Genomic DNA, 14,335 nt, shown 5'->3' with positions numbered 1-14,335 from the left:
CGTGAGGCGAATATCCAATGTTAAAATTAGTCATGTGTACAAGCCATTTTTGCGACGAATTTGCGTGGTATTTACAGGAAAATGTAGTGTATGTTTATGTAGCGACCCCCGGTGTCTCTATGGTGACCCTAGGCATGACTAATTTCATCTACATCAAATCTGTGTTGAGCTATGGCTTTGTGGCCTGAAAATGTTTTTATGTGTCTGATGGACACAAAAGCAAAATAGAAGCCAGAAACAGACTTTTTAAAGATAATTTCACCTGTCACAACCCTCTTATGAAAAAAGACACCTGCAAAAATTCAACTTCAGCCATGAATTCCAATCACCCATTCTTATCCTCTTTCTCTTTTTTAATTCACAAGTTTTCATTCCATTCATGGGCTTATGTCCTCTCTTAATCCAAATAAAATCCATTTGGAATGTTTTAATATGTACATGTTTAATTAAACAAGGGAATGAAGAGGAGACTGCAAAAAATCTGAATATGGAACTCCTGGTTGAGCCTCTTCTGTCATTATGCAGCTCAACCTAGTAAGACCCAAGTTATAAAAGAAAAGTTATAGAGTCCCTTTTGAGAGGTTACCAAAGACTCTCTGGATGGCTCCGGTTGCCCTTGGCCTCCTCATTCAGAGATTAATTGGAGGGAATTTTCCACATGTTGCTCTGATGCCCTGTCTAGAGGGCACATGGATACATCAGCAGCTCAGTGCCAGCACTGGACAGAGGGTGGGAATGGTGCCAGATGAGTCCTCTCTCTCTCTCTCTCTCTCTCTCTCTCTCTCTATCTCTCTCTCTCTCTCTCTCTCTCTATCTCTCTCTCTCTTTCTCTCTGTGCTGCAATGCATGTGCATTCTATGTGTGTGTGTGTGTGTGTGTGTGTGTGTGTGTATGTGTGTGTGTGAAATTCAATAATTCAATACAGATCTTATTTTTTTCCCTCACCTTTGTAATAAGGTGAAGATTGGTTTGGCTGTGGCTGAGTATGCTTAATCATTACTGTAAATTGAATTCCAAAGCAAAATTAATTGTAAGCATTAGAAATATTGTATTGCCACCCTTAAAACGAATGTGTTGAAAACAACACAACTTGCATTGTTTTTAACACATCTCTGTGTCCAGATAGAGACAATAAGTACAAAAAAGAACGCGCACATCCAGATAGAGACAACACAGATTGTGTTGTTTCCCTTTTTATATGTTACACAATGTGTTGAAAATAACACAACTTGCATTGTTTTTAACACATATATTTGTCCAGATAGGGACAACACGTTCATTTTAAGAGTGTAGGTATTAGAAATATTGTCTTGCCTACAGACTTATGCATATCAATACTTATCATATAAATCTGTCACCACTGAAATGTAGTTTTCGCCATGAACCATGATGAAAACTGCACTGTTTTTTTTTTTTATTATTTAATTGTAACACAAATACTGTGTTTGTCACATATCGTGCAATAACGTATGCATTCTGCCTAGATTTCATATAAGAATAGCAATATTTAGCATCATACATTTTGGGAGATGGCATTGTGTAATCTCCCCAGTGCTATCAAAACTGAAACACATCACTTGATTTCCAATTGCTTTCTTCTTTCAGCCAGAGTTCTGTTGGATTAGTTTGCATGCCAACTGTTTCCCTAACCAATCTCAACTGGTCTCAAAAGCTTGTGTAATTTGCAGCAGAGGGGGAAGTGTTGCATAAGTTGAAAACCCAAGGTAATTTAGATTTCAAATGGACCGAATGAATCAGATGGTCTTCCTGGGACATCCGGTTTCGAAGAAAACAAGGTGCTGAAAAAATGGAAGAGCTCTCACTGGGATGTCTCTGACCTGAGTATCTCTCCGCTCTGTAACAGAAGGTGCTCTGTTCACATTTCATTGCACCTATACACACATGTTGGATGCCAGTGTAACCATTACTTACCACCACCGTATGTATGGATGATAAGAAGGGTGCAAAGAAATAATAATGAATAACGGTTTTATTTTGAAATACAGAAGACTGCATATACCACAGCCACAGTGGGTTGGATTCCTCCCCAGCAATTTTTGTCACCCCACAGAGGATGTTACATTTCCTTTTCACGGGTCTGTTTGCAGTCACCATACCACTGAGATGTGAAACATGATGCACTTCCATGCCAGCCATCTTTATACCACAAATAGACCAAACTTCAAAATGGGAGACTCATGTTCTTTTCTGCAAGTCATTCAGCCTAAAGAATAAAGGCAGATGGAGTGTTAGTCATTAGAGGATGCCCCTATCTGCTCAAATGTAGCCCATCCATTCATGTTTCATCATATTCAACTCAAACTGATAGGGAACATATCTGGAAAGTAGGCCAGCTCAGAGCAATAGAACATATTCTTTGAGTTTTCCCCCCTGATGCACATCTCGCCCTCACAGTGGTATTAAATGGAAGTAATAATATGTTTATTTTATATAGCACCTTTCTCAAACCCAAGGTCGCTTTACATAGTAGGAAGGCAAGGAAACACAATAACAAACAAACAAAACAATACAACAAAGACAAGTTATCTGTATGGAGCTATGTGTTTGGTGTGGAGAAGTGATCAAAGAAGTGAAGTAAATGGCAAAGATTCTATCTACTCCCACCAGGCTGGTTGGTAGGGCAGTGCAAACTTAAGTTTGTAAAACAGATCAGGTGTGGCACCATCTACCCATTCCCAGCCACTCTCGTCCCAGACTTAACGCATGTGCATTTCACTTGCTTAGTGTAGTAATCCAAAGGATTGGCAAAGTATTTTTAGACCCCTTTGTTGACTTGATCCTTTGACAGCTTTTGAGCTGTTGAATCACGGACTGGTGGCCCAAGCTACAGCAGCCGTCCAAGGAGAGGAGATTCATTCGGCCCTGGTAGATGCAGATATTATGCCTTCATCTGTCGACTCTCGACTTCTGAAGGATGAAAGTCATGTGACTTAATATTCAACATGCAAAGAGCACCACAATGGTTTTAAGTATTATAGTCAATGCTATCATATATGCAAAACTTTTCACATGTCTGTCCTCCATGTGTGCCTATACAAATGAAATTCTGGGGTTAAAGTTAGGGATGAGTTTACATTTAAAGCTAAAATGTAAATCCTAATCAATCACAAGGTTGGGTTGAATTTGGTGTGACTGCTTTTAGGGTTAACTGCAAATGGGTTAATTGGTCAGAAAGCAGTGTACCTCTCCTCTCTCCACTCCTAATCCACTGTCATATTGAGCCTAAACACCTAACAGTGGTGCAACTGCCGTAACTATTTGCCAATTATGGAGAACCTGATTTAAAAGACAGATGATGATGATAATGATAATGATAACAACAACAAACAACCACCACCACCACAATAACAACAACAACAACAACAACAAATATGTTATTATTATTATTATTATTATTAATAGTAGTAGTAGTAGTAGTAGTAGTAGTAGTATTAGTATTATAACTAAACAAACCAGAGGCGAAGTGAAACACAGGTTTGCATATTGTCAGGCTTCAACAAAGAGCCCCCCAACCTCTGCTAATTCTTGATCTTGCACCTGGCACTTGAATAAGCAGGGTCAAAAAGGCAATTAAGTCACCTCTACTGCACAGGAGATTTAAACATCACCAGGGAGTAGGGAGAGGTAAGTGGGCATAAAAAATGACATTGTCCTTCCCGCACACACTAGAAGCCTGGGCTTTGCTGTGTGGGCATTACGCTGCCAAAGGGGAATAGAGAGCTGGTGAAGGAGGCAAGGCAGAGAAAGGATGGAGGGAGAAGACTCATTAAGCCCAGAGTGTAATTCTCCTGATGTCTTTTTTAATGTTGAAAGGGGTGAAAATAGAAAGACTTCAAAGACACTTCAGAGCAATTATTGCAGAAGGTTATCATTGGCAAATGAGATGACAAAATGGAGATCACTCTATAGAGCCCCCATAGGTTTTACTGGACATTTCCAACTTCTCCGAGTCAAAGGCCAATTCTTTTGAGTGAGTTTTAGAGGAGTGCTCAGTGCCACAGGTCTCACACCACGGGGGGGGGGTCGATGGCCGAGTGCAGGACTAACCACGGGCCAAGAGTGCAGCCTTTTAGACCTGACATTATTCCGCCCTCATAACCCTGAGCAGAGGAGGCAGAGAAGGACATTTGTCTCATGCCTTTCGCTTGCTCTTTTCCAGCTAGACAGGCAGATTAGAGTAGAAAGTTGTGTAGGTGGGGATATTTCTCTCTACATTAGAACACAACATCTCTTCCATTAATAGCATAGTTCCCCGCATACACTCTCTCTCTCATTCTTTCACACACACACACACACACACACACCTAAATTAATTAATCAAATACGTTTTTGTTCCAATGTAAGTTTCACCCCCCCCCCCCCCCCCCTTGGAGAATCATCAGATCATCATAAGATCAGATTTAAGGTAATAGTACACGAGCGAACAGTCATTAAATTCAATTCCATTTGAATCTGCCTTGCTTAGTCATGTATCCCTCCCTCATGTTTTGCCAGCATGTGAATGAAATAGTCATCAAACTAGAATTCTAAACTCCTCCCCAGTGAGTCATTATAAGTAAACGCATGAGCAGTGCCAATGCTGTTCATTTCAACCACCAATTATCTAAACCATTGTTTTAAATGGCTTGTCTGTCTAACAGCCTTTGCTTGTTGTTGACTTTGTGTGTAGAGGAAATCTCCATCGTGATCTCGATCTCAGACTGCTTAACTCAGGGGGAGATATCAAATGTCTGTTGCAGAAAAAACAAAAACAATGGATAAAGAGGTTAGGGAGTAATGATGAAATGCTCTTTAGTGAGAGAGTAAAATGGAAATGACATTGTCTCTGTTATTACTGAGCTGCCTTCTGTTCCTGTTGCTCACTGGCTTTGCCTAATCTTCTATCAATTCCCTTCAAAAAAAAAAACAACAGTTCTTTTTAGCTTCACCTCTGAGATCCTCGCTGTTGCTTTCTGTTACATCGTCCACAAGTGGACAAAACAAATATCAAAAGATCAAGTATTATTATGATTCTATGCTTTATTGAATTTCACCTATCTGTTATCTGACAGGAAATGACACTCTGTACACATGATACAGAGTGCAGTCCTGCTCTTCATATTCTCAATTCATCAGGGGAACACTATCCTCAGCAGCTCAGTCCTTTTCTTCCTCACTTGGCTCAAGACTGGGAGGCTTATTACAATGTGTTGCACTCAAGTGCCTTCATTCTGGGCCCCTTCACATTCCCATTCATCAAATGTACTGGCATGGGTCTGATGAATGGATGAGTAGATTATGGACTGTAAGAGTCTGTTCAGATTGGGTTGGACAAGTTCATGAAAAAATAACCCATACATGCAACTGTGATATCAAAATTACCATCACGATATATCCCCTACAGACAGTATATCACATCACTGACATCAGCTACATACGTTCCTGGTTGTTGCATTAATGGCTTTATCTTATTTCATGTGAGTGAGAAAGAGCAGAACAATGACCATCCACTGCTTATTGCCCATCACTTCTTCACACTTGTTGCTTTCCGGTTGCACTGCATATAAAACATAATACAGTATGTTGGGGTTATGCATGTTCTCTTTTTGCATCCATGATACACTCACCATTACTACAACTGCTTAGGTGAATTACAGGTGGCAAACCATTCCCTGATTCTAACTGTGAAGGAATTTGTACCTTTTGCCACCTGTTTGTGTTCCCTGGTACATGCTAGCAAGAGGAAAACATGTTGTTGCTGACAGGACAATCTGTTTCATGTCATGATTGGTTGACCTGGCTCAATAGAATGATTCCTGTGTCATCAGTACATATGCAGTTGGAGAGCACCCATTTGCACTGCGTGTCAGTTCATTAGTAGTCTGGTAATGTGTGACTAATTGTGAGAGCTGCCTTGGCCACTGGCGGGGCAATAATCGGGGCAATAATCACAAGTGGGCACGCCTTTGGCCGCTGTCAAACACATTAACTGCAGTGGTTTGTACAAGACACAACTGGAGCAGGAGGAAGCTGTGGAGGAGGCAGAGCAGCTTAGTGCAGTCATGGGTCAAAGGGACTTAATGATGTGTGCTAACTTTTTTTGAGGGTGAATGTTGCAGGCAGTGGACCGACGCAGAAAAACAACAACACTTGATGGGAATTGTCTGTACATACACAAACATAAGTTGTGTGTAGGAACACCAGTGACAGACTGGGATTAAAAAACGGCCCTGGCATTTTCACCAGCCAGCGGCCCACACGGGGACGCGCATGCACAAGTCATTGCTTCATGTAGCCTAACTTTTGTAAACCAATAATAAAATAAAAGATACAGGCATATTTATTGTATTCCAATTTCAAACAATGCACTTTTTAATCATTTGATTGAATAAGGTTACAAAAGAATGTAGACTGATGTAAATATTGAGGGTCACCATGACTGTAGTATAGAGACTCATATCTGGTATAAATACTGATCAGTTTCCCACTGTGAAGGAGGAAAAGGGAGTTAGAGATAAATGGCTGATTCGAAGCCATTTAACACTATTGATGCTTGATAGTGGGTCGAGAGATAATGTGAAACCGGCCTTGCGATGAATCTGTGATTGGCCGGCCCAAACGGCCCACGAGAGGCCGCGGCCCTTCTGGCATCTGCCCAAATGCCAGACCGTCCAGTCCGTCACTGAGGAACACCCTAATGCTTGAAATATTTGTTTACAGTTCAATAATTCTTGTTCTAGCAACAGCTTCATAGCACGTTCAGAATACAGTGATAATGATAATGATGTCATTGCAATCCACATATTCTGTTGCTATATACAGTAGATGTGTCTTAGCTTGTTGATACAGGTCTATATGGGTCTACAGGGTTAATGGAAGGTTAATGAAGCTGTTAAGGTGAGCCTACCCAGTGTAGATAAAAGGGTCATCAATGTTGTGTGCTTTCCTGTAGCATTTAGGTCGGTGTTCGGTTCTTCCCATATCACCTTCAGAGCATTTTGCTTTTTTGGAGAACACACCTGGGTAAAGCCAGCCTGTTATTTTCCACTGTTCCCGAAGCCAAGATCAAACACAGAGCGACCATGTCACTCAATTCTTTAGGTGAACAGCATGCTAGCAGTGGCTGACATTTAAATAACTGCTGAGCGCCTGTGCCACTAGATTTAATGACTTGATTTAGGGTGAGCACACACACATATTCACACACACACACACACACACACATACAGAGAGAGAGAGAGAGAGAGAGAGAGAGACTGACTAAAGCCTTTTCAAAAAGTAAAAAAAAATGTCAAGCAAGGATGACGGGTCAGAGCTGGACAAGAGAGTCTGTCCTTGATTATGTAGAGCTCAAGTTAAATAATGAGCAGAAAGCTGGAGATTTTAGGGGCTGTTCCTAAAAAGCCAGACTAATCCAGACAGATCTAAAATGCTTTTTACTTTTTTCACAGGGCCAGACCAGACGAATGCCAGAGTTTTTGTTGTTTTTTGTCTCCTGTTTTTTTTTGTGTTGAGGGGGGGGGGGGCAAAATACCAGGTGATGTCAAGGAGAATTGACATGATGAATGCCCTCTCCTGATGCTGTGAAAGGGGGGGCTGGGCTTTACTTAACATGAGGTTTAATTCTCTCTCTTTCTCGCTCTCTCTCTTTCCCTCCCTCTCTCCCTTCCTCCCTCTCTCTCTCTCTCTCTTTCTCACTTTCTCTCTCTCTTTCCCTCCCTCTCTCCCTCCCTCTCTCTCTCTCTCTCTCTCTTTCTCTCTCTCCCTCCCTCTCTCTCTGTGTCTGTCTCTTTCTCTCTCTCTCTCTCCCTCTCTCTCTCTCTCTCTCTCTCTCTCTCTTTCTCTCCCTCCCTCTCTCTCTGTGTCTGTCTCTCTCCCTCCCTCGGGGCTTCTGTCTGCTGCCTCAGCAGTGGTGCAAGGTTGAATATGAAATGCAGGAGCTTTTCTGTCACGTCTTTCATTATCATGCACAAGGCCTTCATGCATAGACTAGACACACCATGGGCTCACGCACATACAGGAGCAAAGAGCGAGAAATCAGTCCTGCTCAGATCAAACAGACAAACAGACAAAACTGAATGGACAAGACAATAGTCTGGGTTAGATTATCCTGCAATACCTTTGGCAACTGCCTATCAGTTACATATGTATATGCAACGTGGTCTCACAGCTTGTAAATATTCCATCCGTACTTATTATGTTATTCATAATAGTCTTCTATGTTGTGTTCCACAATAAATTCATCCAATCTTAAAAACAAAGTTTGTAAAACATTTATTTCACTGTGTAAGGTCATGGGAGGCATTTTTCATGTTATTCATCTGAGCACAAAGTCCAATCCCCAGTAACACGTTTCATTTGATAAATAAAAAATAAACCCAGTGCACTGCATGGAAAGTTGGGACCACATTCACAAAGCAATTCTCTGGAAACTCTGGAAATTACAGTTATCATTATTTTCATTATCTGAAGGGGAACAAGCACAGCACCTTACTGTTAATTAATTCTAATAGACCTTGAAAAGAGAAAACAAATTGCACTGTCTGCATCAAGGAATTCAGCTAGTACTGTGCATAGTTTGCACAGTTCACTTCTAGTCGCATTTTAATTTTTGATCATTGTTAGTTATTAATTGTGTTTCCAGTGATTGTTATTTTGGCTGCTGTCAAGAAGCTTACCTTAACACACAGCGGAATTCTATTTTTGGTCAATGAATTCGTAATGCTGAAATGAAATGTTCCTTGACTCATCCAGCTAATTAGCTTAAATGCAGTTTATATGCTGGATGACTTTTATACTTTTTATGTTTCACCAACTTTAATTCAGAACTATTAATGGACCACATTCTATTACAGTTACTGGAACCCTTGGATAATGTGTTAAATTAGGCCTTTGAGAGAGCAGCTGGTATTTATTATTATATAAATATATATATATTATTATATACTCAAAAATTCCACAAAAGAACTGTGGAAAAGAATATGCTCTGTGGTGCTGTTTACCAGAGACTATTGATTTGTTAATAATAGTCTCAAGTGGGCTATTGCTCTCTGTCTGAGTGCCATCTTAATTGTTTCTCATTATCTGCTGATCATGGCACCTCATTGAATTATCTCCTTTAAGTCCCAGTTTCCCTGTGAAGTTGGCCAGCCTCGGCCACACGACATTTACAATGTCCTCTGAAATTCGCTGATTGCATCGTCGCATGCTCGGACAAAGAGGCCTGACAATGAGAACATCGCCTGACTCTCATCCAAGATGAGTAAAATGGTTGTGGCGCCCGATGGATGATGTCTCTTCATGTGATGTACTTCAGGACTTTGAATCCTCGACATCAAAAGGAATTGGAGATTGGGAGCGCGGCAACATCTGGCTGGGAGGCTGGAGCCAGAGGGAAGGTTATGCAGGTGTTGCAGCAGATCCATCACTGCCACAGAGCAGGGGGGGCTGCCAGGGGTGGGGGGGGGGGGGGGGCGAGGAGGGGGACTGGGGCTGGGCCGGGGGCGGGGGCGGGGGCGCAACATGGAGAGGGAAGAGAGAACAACCTGGCCTGTGGATGAGCTCTCTGGGTTATTTGTCTCACATCCACAAAGTTGCTCTTCCCCCGAAACACACACACACACACACACACACACACACACATACACACAAGAGAGAGAACACACAAGCGTGCATACACAGACAAACTGTACACAAACCCAGGCACACATTCCTTTAGCTGTATGCTTCCTAGCCACCGTGTGGTATATAAATAAACTCACCTTGCTTTCCATCCCTGCCTCCATGGAGACGGTGCTGCTCTAACGAGGATGAGGGGTTTGAAGTATTGCACTATCAGGATTTTTTCTTGACCTACTTCTGCTCTTTTTTTTTCCCTTTGTTCCTGTGCCGAGCTGTCATTTAGAGAGGGAAACAGCATGTACACACAGAAATGCATTTGCCAGGCTTAATAGAGGGAGTGATTCATCCACGTGCACACTTGGCTCTGAGTCACCTTCTGTTATTTTCAAAATCGCCGGAAATATCTGCCGTATAGAGGGCTGCAACAAATCTATCAAGCTTGAATTATACTGATTTTATTTAAGGGTTATATTTCAACAAGTTTGAGAGAAATGGTGTTATTGTCCTTCAATTCTTTTTTGTTTTTTAAATTACACATGATTTATCTTCAAGAGTATTCAAAACTGTGATTATCATAATTGCAATATGATGCACAGTGGCATAATGTGATTCACTGGCCATAATATCTTGCAAGATCAGGAGGTCAAAACCAACTGTCTTCTGCTACACAACAGATTTGAGTGCTACATTCACCAATGAAAATTCCGATTTTCTTTATTGTTTGATACAAACATGGTGCCATTCTGCAAAGTTTCTCCTCATCCCATTGTCATAATGTACAGTACTCACAGATAGACCCATGTCATATTTATAACACGTAAATGGCTGTAGGGACACAGAGAGATGACAAGGATATTCTCTACATCTGTGGTTGACAATCATTATCACCCTGTCAAAGTGACGGTCCACTGTACATTACTTAAAACTCCATCTTCATTTCATGCTCTCTCAATCGAACGCAATATTAATTGGCCACGGAACCTTAGCAAAGGCCAGATAAGCATCATCAGGTCATAGTCATACACCCAATCCTGAATATTCTATCAGCCAATCAGAATCAAGTTTTCAATTGCAGGTCATAGCCATACACCAAACCCTGAATATTTTATCAGCCAATCAGAATCAAGTTTTCAATTGCAGTGTATCCTGACCCATACACCTGAAGTATAGAGTGACTCATCTTAAGACTAGCATCTTCGATGACTCAGAGACGCTGAATGTCTGGCAGTGAAGGTCTGATGTAAAGTGATACTGCTGTTGAACCAAAGCTTTCCGAGTCTCCTAAGAGATTGTGGCTCTTGGGGTGGGCTGAGAGCCTGGCACTCTCTAACTGTACACTCATAGACTTTTCTCATGTCATTGTTTGTGTGACATGTATGAAATGAAAATTTGTTGGAATTGTTGTATTAATTTTTCTTTTACTTACTTATACAATCTCTGTTCTATATCTATATCCAAAAGAACTTGCATGACACACATGAGTTCAGACACTTCAAACATGATGCACACTTGACTAGTGAGCTGAAACTAAAGTCAGCCGTGATTATTCATTAATGCTGTTTTTGTTAAGCTACACCACTTAAACTTCAGCTCACCGGTTTTAAAATGGACAGACTTGTCTGTGCCTGTCAGTGACCCAGAACTGGATAGGCCTTTGGGCATCATGCCTACAAGGGGACATTTGTCCCAAGCTGTTGAAATGACATCAGCCAAAAGTACACAAGGAACGAGAGCAGTTCCAGGTGCACCTGCGTGCTCTGCCTATGCTGGGGTTGCCCGTCTGTTGGCAGGTGAAAAGACACTGATCCACATGCATCTTTGAATAGCCTGACAAGAAAAGTTGGAGCTCTCTTGATTTCAATTACAACTAGAACTAAATACAGCAGATCACTTGGTCATGCAAAAGTGGGTCAATTAACATAAATTAGTTAGCAGATAGATACTGTCATTGCATAAGAGATACAAACATTTCTCACATCATCTCCATGTGTGCTTTCAAATCAATGATATCAATAATCAATAAATGCTATGCACATGTGTAATTGCATCTGGTAATTGCATTTTGCACATACAGTATTAGCTTAATAAAAGAGGGATCCATTTGAAGACTGCCCTTTTTTCAAAGCAATTTGTCATGTGTTTTCAAATGTTACATTCAACATTGCCTTTTATGAATGATCATAAGTTTGACAATCAACTTAAAATCAGGAAATAACGTGATTGGGTTCATTTGTATTCTAACTTCACACCTGAATATCATCCCAGTGAGATATATTGAAATGGTTACTCATGCAAAAGTTCGACCAGGAAATCTCTAGAAAAACAAAATAACATTTAATTAGGATTGTATTATTCCTTTGTGAATTCATATGTGACAAAGGCTTGCTTCTTGAGTCTGGTAGAAAGGTTTGTGACTGAAATGGATCATACTACTTTCAAGGAGAAATGGGTTGTTGTCTCAGTTCTACAGCATTTAGATCTGGAAACTATATATCTGCAGAGAGCAACACGTTTCAGAGGGCAGCTCTAAATGCTTGTTTTGTCATTGTGTGACCCACTTCAGAAGTTCTGGCATGAGATCTGTTATGACCACAAATCAAGGACAAGAGAAAGACAGAAGTCTTCATGTCTGGGCCGCCGGCTCCTCGCCACTGCCCACTGCCTTCTTCTAGTCTAACAGGAGTCTACTTCTACTTGCCACTTGCTTGATTGTGGACAATGTGGGCCAACACCAAAGACTTATTCTATATTCAGAGGTTGTTATTCTTTTATTGAACCGTTATATAATCTATCCTATACAGGATTATTTTTTTTCCTTCCTGCCTTCCAAGTCTCTCTGGTAGAACAAATGTTATTGTTTACCTTTAAAGGGTTGTTTTTTTGTTTGTTGAAAATTGCTTTTTAAGTTATTTTAGTTGACCTCTAAATGGAGTATGTGGCAACATCATTTTGTCATTACTTCTGGAATGAGTCTCTCTGTTGTTTGTCTTTCCTCAGGACCAAGGCCTGTGTGGACAAAGCCTTTAATCCACACTGAGACCATTGAGGAAACTGCCTCATCAATGATTTACTGTCCAGAGGCTGGCACCCAAGGTCAATCAGAGGCGCATGAATCAATGGCTAATGACACTATTAGCTCATCAACCTTGACAATTCCTCTGACTGGCCTGTTTCAACCCACATTGTCTGGACTCATTTCGGAGATTCAGGACCCCTTGTCTGTTTTCATCAGTGTGAAGTCAGTGAATTGCTTGTAGATTTATATATGGAAAGAATGTGTGGGAGTTCTTGACTAAAATCTTATGACATACTGAAAACACATTTCATTCAAGTCATTTCAGCTCATTCAGGTATCTTATTTATTTGTCATATTTTAATCAAAACAGTATGTGTGAACTAGTTCCAGCACCTGGCTGGCTAGGCTCTTTGGTTGCATGTTGCATTTTAAAGCTTATTACCTCTGTGAAGCAATGGCCTGACAGATGTCTGAATTCCCTGTTTTAGCATATGGCCGGCCGATGGGCCGGCCATGGTGTTAACGATTCTGTGACAGAAATAGCCTCTCTGTGTGTAAGCAGCAGCCAGGCCTCTGTATGGGTATTGGTTTAAACAAATATCATCTGCTCATTACGAGCCCATCATTTAAGGCCTGGAACAAATTTCAGTCTCTCTGGCGATTTGTGAAGGTTTATGGATTGGAGCGTCCATAGAGAGGATTGGAGGTGGACGAAGGGACCAGTGTAACGTTACACTGACTACAGTCAAGGAGGGACGTTAGTGGAGTCTAAAGGCAGGTGAAAACAGGCTATTGGTCAGGAGCAGTGAATAAATGAATGATGTAGCATATACTGTATCTTCCCAGTAGAATCTTGGCCAAAGCTTCAATTTCTTACATTCACACGGAGAGCTGTATCCATGCTGCACGAAACACCTCAACGAATATGATATAAAAACCGATAGTGTCACCAAATCAAAAGTAAAATGTATTAACAAAAGCATACCCTTTACCATATCTGCTTTGACTACTGTATGTGTGTATTGACAATACTTAAGCAAACAGGAAAACAAAAAGATGGTTTACCTGATACTTGCAATATCATGCAAACTCTGACAAAAAAGCTAAATATTGAATTCAATAATTCTTATTTTACCACATTTGCTCAACATATTACAAACACATTATTCTAAAATGACCCTCAGACAAAAAGAAAAACAACCTTCCAGAAAACTATTATGGGCCCACCAACCAACTCTACCATGCAATTTTCAACAATGTTACTGTGCCCCAAACATGCTATTGAAATATTCTGATATTCATTTATGTGAGCCAAACGGGAGATGAGAGCAGGGCTTCTCTGCAGGCAAAAAGTAATGTTGGGCATTTTTCATAATACATTTCTCTGCCAGACACTTTGGGGTTGGCTGCAGCGTCACTGTAAACAGCATGAGAGTAATGATCAATATGAATCTATGTCAGAGCCTTCATTACAGCTATACCACATTGGACAGCAGACTCGCAGGCAAAGATTTCATTCTGCGCTGTAAGCGACTTCTCTCTATCTCCCTCTTTCTCTATCTGTCTTTAAACATCCCTCTCTCCCTTTCTCTCTGCTGGTCACTCTCTCTCTCTCTCTCTCTCTCGTGTGTCCTCTCTGTTCTCTCACTCCTATTTTTCCTGGCTGCCCCTGTGAATCAAATAAATTTAGAGAGGGGA

Source organism: Alosa pseudoharengus, unplaced genomic scaffold, assembly GCF_046254945.1.
Source record: "Alosa pseudoharengus isolate Yale_2024_CS ecotype anadromous, Long Island Sound unplaced genomic scaffold, YU_APseudo_1.1 YU_APseudo_1.1_scf_14, whole genome shotgun sequence".
NCBI classification, from domain to species: Eukaryota; Metazoa; Chordata; class Actinopteri; order Clupeiformes; family Clupeidae; genus Alosa; species Alosa pseudoharengus.
Note: the sequence above shows the minus strand (reverse complement) of the source record.